The 5609-nt window shown below is 35.5% G+C and overlaps 1 long non-coding RNA gene across 1 annotated transcript; it reads left to right on the top strand.

Annotated features, from left to right (window-relative positions):
• Nucleotides 1-516: 516 nt before the first annotated feature.
• Nucleotides 517-1585, top strand: LOC106317375. Its single transcript, XR_001265116.1, has 5 exons — nt 517-766; nt 967-1039; nt 1159-1236; nt 1327-1404; nt 1510-1585. It is a non-coding gene; the product is annotated as an uncharacterized LOC106317375 (long non-coding RNA).
• The last annotated feature ends 4024 nt before the right edge of the window (nt 1586-5609 follow it).

The raw sequence follows: 5609 nt of genomic DNA, 5'->3' as shown, positions 1-5609 counted from the left end.
TAATCACCCCTTTGATACCTTAGAACACAAGTTGCTTTATGCAGTGGTGGATCTAGAAAACATAATGAATGAGGGCAAAAACAGTAAAAATAGGTATTTGGTTATTCGAACCTTGGTTTAGTGGGTGTAAATAGAAGGTTTTAAACCAATTAAGATGCAAAATATATACAAATTTTGGTACATTTAAATTTAATTATAAATTTTTACTCTACCTAGGTTTTCCACTGGTTTAATGCCAATTAAGGCTTCTCCTTAAAGTTAAGAGAGTTTGTGAAAAACAAACTAATAAAATAAAACACAAGTTACTATAATTTTCTCTTCTTCCCTTTCATTTAACGTAAACTGATCTTAAATCTATTATTATAAAGCTTTGTTTCTTTCCCTCACAGCGCGCCACGTCAGCATCCAGCTAGGAAAGTCGAAGCCCCTGGTGTCATGTCCACCTATTGAAAACTCACCGTTTCATTAATCGTTGTTGATTTGGGCTGGTGACTAACATTCTTTATGGTCTAAAGCCCGATATCCCAGCAAAATAAACCCTAATCGTGTTTTGGGCAAAGACATCGAAGTTCAGCGTTCGTTTCTTTCTCCGTCCAGCGGCGACGTCTGAGCTTTATCACTGAATATGAAACGGTCGGAGTTATGTGTTTTTCGTGTGGTGTTCCTTATTAATTCAATCTCCAATCATCTTCGCACCCTTAGCATTCAGAAGTATCTTCTGATTAGCTAATTATAGCAGTGGATCTCCCAGATTCCTTTTATCTAGGTACATTCTTATTTGTTCATTCCAACAAATCTACTTCTACTTCCTGTGTCCATATGTTTTCGTTGATCTTACAGATCCTTTGTTAAATTATGTGACAAAGATATATATATATATATTTACTATATCTTTACCAATGTGAGCACATGTATGTATCTGATCTTATTTTCTTGAATCTGGTTCATTATTTGTTTTTTTTAAAGCGTTTTCAGCGGTACTCATACCAGCCACCGTCGATGTTAACCGACTTGCCACCTACAGGCCTCGCCCTTGAAGGTGAGTTCTATGTACTCTTTGAGCGGCCTCAATGTCACTAGATGTAAACAAAATTTCAGACTCTCCTCTATAGATACGGTTCATTGATTCAAAACATTTTCATGTGTTAACCGAAACAGTTACCCCAATTCTTCAAGAACACTTCAGGTTCCGTAATTACAATGAACTGTTAGCCAACAGTAATACCCAACTTCCAGGTAATTCACTTACTATCTGTTTCTCTTATGTTCACCATTGTAACCTCTAAGCTTTTTAATTGTTAATTCTTTCCGGACATTATCGGTCAGCTCACTTCTATCAAGAGCAGTATCAGTGACTCTTCACAAGGAAAAGACTGGTTTGATGGCGACCATTCAAAACGATAAGTAATTATCTACTTTATTTTTCGCTCAGCACCATTTTCAAAATTGTTAACAATTTTTTTAAACAATACGTGTTGAGCATTCCTAACACTGTTCTTCCCGTTGCAGTGATGTGTCCGTGTCGTTAAGAATGTTTGACGCACAAGCTGTGTCGTTTCATATCCACCTGGCCCGCTTCAAGGGTAATTATCTACTTTATTTTTCGCTCAGCACCATTTAAAACAATACGTGTTGAGCATTCCTAACACTGTTCTTCCCGTTGCAGTGATGTGTCCGTGTCGTTAAGAATGTTTGACGCACAAGCTGTGTCGTTTCATATCCACCTGGCCCGCTTCAAGGGTAATTATCTACTTTATTTTTCGCTCAGCACCATTTAAAACAATACGTGTTGAGCATTCCTAACACTGTTCTTCCCGTTGCAGTGATGTGTCCGTGTCATTAAGAATGTTTGACGCACAAGCTGTGTCGTTTCATATCCACCTGACCCGTTTCATATCCCGCCCCCCGCAACACACACACACACACATAAAAGTATAAAAAATAAAATAATCCAACACTGATTATAGATACAGCCAGAATAAGTAAACCGCATATAACTTCGAGTGGTTTATACTTCAGAATTTTGTTCAGTGGTTACAATATGATCTCAGAATTCTTTTCATTATTCATTTGATTATAATATTATTTTTTATCTACAACTTTTTTAAGTACTTCATAAAATTAATATGAATTCTTATAAAATAGTTTTATTATAATTTTCCGTACGTATAGGACTGGTCTACCCTAAAACAAATTCTTGCCTCTTATTTTTCATAGTTTTTGGTTTCTTTTGTTTAATTTCAAATTTTCCTTTTAAATAATTATTCAGATATTACATAATTTTATGTTTAAATTATAATAGCTCCGATAAACTTCTGAAAAAAGATATTAAAGCCTTGCCTTAACCAAGAGTCATTGCATTCGTCGCACAAAAATTTATAATGACGATTTTCCCATATTGCATAGACAAATACAGTAGAACCTCTATAAATTAATATTCTATAAATTAATAATCTCTATAAATTAATAAATTTTGCTGGTTCTAACTTGGGCCGGTTCAAAATATGACACAAATCGATAAAATAATAAGATAATAATTTTTTAAAAAATTCTGTGTAAATATATGGTCCCATTAAAATTATAAATTAATAATTTATATGTATACATATTTTATATAATTAAGAACATATTTTTTTATAGCATTAAGAACATATTATTATATTGTTTGTTTTATATTCACAATGGAATTATCTTTATATTTTCTTAACACTTAATATATTTTTGATGAGATTTAGTAATATTATATTTAAAATCACATTTAAGTTCTATACAATATATATTATATACACCAAATAATATAAAAAAATTAATATAAATGTCAAATTTCAAAAATAACAATTAATTTGTATACACAAAAATCAAATATATTTCTTATCTTGGAATGAATATATCTTACAATAATAAATCTAAATATGAAAACTTTTGTAAATTAATATCTCTATAAATTAATAAAATTTTAAAGTCCCAACATTAATAATTTATAAAGGTTCTACTGTATATAAAATATGATTACATAAGAAGATTCATGCGTATAAAAGAAATGACAGAATGTGCACTAATAAGATTTTGCAGACATGCTTACGAAACAATATGATTGTAACAAGACTAACCTACAAATTTACCTCCCTAATTTATTTATAAATAGTTTCACAGAATTAATTATTTACAATTTGAGAAAAGCGTAAAGATTAGAATCAAACCTTGATCTCCATATGCTGTTAACCCAGCTATACAAACCTTTTTGTCTTCTGTGACCGACGAAAAAAAAACTCACCGACTACCTAAAAAGGAGCCACCACCAATCAATATTTGCCAAAACGATTTATTCCTAACTTAGAAGACACTTTTAAAGCAAAACGCGGTATACAGTATAAGAAGATAAATCTTTATGACAATTTTTTTTTTTTTTTTTATCAGAAACATAAGCAGACTCATAGATTCTGCAAACCACACCGGTAGTTCTGCATCCATATGAACGACAGACGACGATTGTTTTCTTGCACTGCGTGTGAGACTGTCCGCCCTTGAGTTCTGTGTTCGTGGTATATGAATGATCTCTGAGCCGTTGAAAGTTCTCTTCAAAAATGTTATGTCTTCCAAATAGCTTGCAAATGCTGGCCACTCTTCTGGTTCCGAAACCATCTTTACCAAGTGAGTACAATTCATTGCAAAAGTAACCCGGAACTGTCTAAGGTTCCTCATACATACCATTGCCCATATGAGAACCTCTATCTCGGAGTGTAGTGGCGACTGACTCGCTCTTGTATTCCATGCTCCCATTAGTCCATCATAACCTTCCAGAGTACTATATCATCCTTGTCCTGAATATATATCCTGATTTTTCCATGATCCATCCGTAAAACACCATCTACCTAGTATAGTCGAGATTGCCGCTGGTATAGGTAACCGAGTGTGGTCCATTCCCTGATTTTGGGAATTTTGCGCTTCCGCCCAAAGTAACGATTCCGTTTCTGGCAATTTGAGAGTATCTCTCGGGTCCATATCCAAATTGCTAAAAAAATTGTTGTTTCTACCCTTCTATATATACCATAGAATCCATGCAAAATGATGATCCTCCATTTCGGGAGAGATTCTCCAAAACAGATGATCCATATTGGTAAATGAGGATTGAGTGGGAAATATGTCCGGATTCGTTGGGATCCGTGAAAGTGCCCAAACTTGGATCGCCGGTGGACATTCAAAAAATACATGATTAATTGACTCCTCGGGAGCGCCGCATCGGTCACAAATTGTATCTCCTTGCATTCCTCTTGACCTCAAATTCTTCTTAAACCGCTATACATCCTGTCAATAGTTACCCTAAAAATGTTTCATCTTAGGTGGACAGCGTACTTTCCAACAAAACGCCTTCAGCGGGGTTACCTAAGGACCATACAGGGGTGGCGTGCTTTCTCTGTCTGGATACACTCGCTCCACTTCATATCCAGACTTAACCGTGTATTTCCCATTGTTTGTGAAATGCCAATTATTCCGATCTTCTGTATGAAATCTACTTAAAGGAATACTTTCAATAATTTTCACATCTTGTGGATCCACCAGAGTCCTAATAACCCGTAAATTCCATGATCGCGATGTTCCATCGATAAGAGCATCCACTGTCAGTTCCGGGTAAAGATTGTGTTGATTTTTATTTACTGGTCTCGGGCGAGTGGATGGAAGCCAAGGGTCATTCCATACTGAGATGGATGATCCTGTTCCCACCCTTTTGATTAGTCCTTTGCTAACCAGAGATCTAGCAGAGACAATACTGCGCCAGCCATAAGATGACGAGTATGATCTTATGGGTTCCAGGGGTGATGTATTCCTGAAATGCCTCCCTTTAAAAACCCGAGAAAATAATGTATTCAGTTTATCCATTAATCACCAAAATTGTTTCTCAAGCACAATTGTATTAAAATCTGTAAGATCCTTGAATCCCAACCCTCCATCATCCTTAGGACTACATATTTTGTCCCACGATTTCCAATGCATACCTCTCGTATTATCCCCTGGACTCCACCAGAATTGTGCCACAGCCCTAGTTAGCTTCTTCATTACCGTTTTCGGAATTCGAAAACATGACATCACATGATTTGGTAGAGCTGTAACCACAGACTTTATAATCACTTCCTTATCCCCTTTGGTGAAAAATTAAAAGTCCAACCATTTACTCTGCTATTTAGACGATCCTGGACGAATCAAAACACTTGTACCTTTGATCCCCCCAGGTTTTCCGGGATGCCCAAATATGACCCCATTCCTCCACGATTTCGTATGCCTAACGTATCTCGTAGTTCCTGTCTTGTGGCTTCTTCAATCTTGTGTCCAAATTGAACCGATGATTTTTTGAAAATTTATTTGTTGTCCCAAAACCCCTTCATATTCCTTGAGAATCCTAAGGATTGTCTGGCATTCCTCCTTTTGGGCTTTGCAAAAGAAAAGACTATCGTAGCAACCTTTAGCCCCGTTAGTTGCTTATTTCTTTCTGCCTTTTTAATATTCGCGACCAAAGCTTCCGTACACATAATAAACAAATAAAGGGAACGTTAGTTGCTTATTTCTTTCTGCCTTTTTAATATTCGCGACCAAAGCTTCCGTACACATAATAA

Source organism: Brassica oleracea, chromosome C9 (assembly GCF_000695525.1).
Source record: "Brassica oleracea var. oleracea cultivar TO1000 chromosome C9, BOL, whole genome shotgun sequence".
Taxonomy (NCBI): domain Eukaryota; kingdom Viridiplantae; phylum Streptophyta; class Magnoliopsida; order Brassicales; family Brassicaceae; genus Brassica; species Brassica oleracea.
The sequence above is the reverse complement of the archived record's forward strand: the minus strand, read 5'-3'. Positions and strand labels throughout refer to the sequence as shown.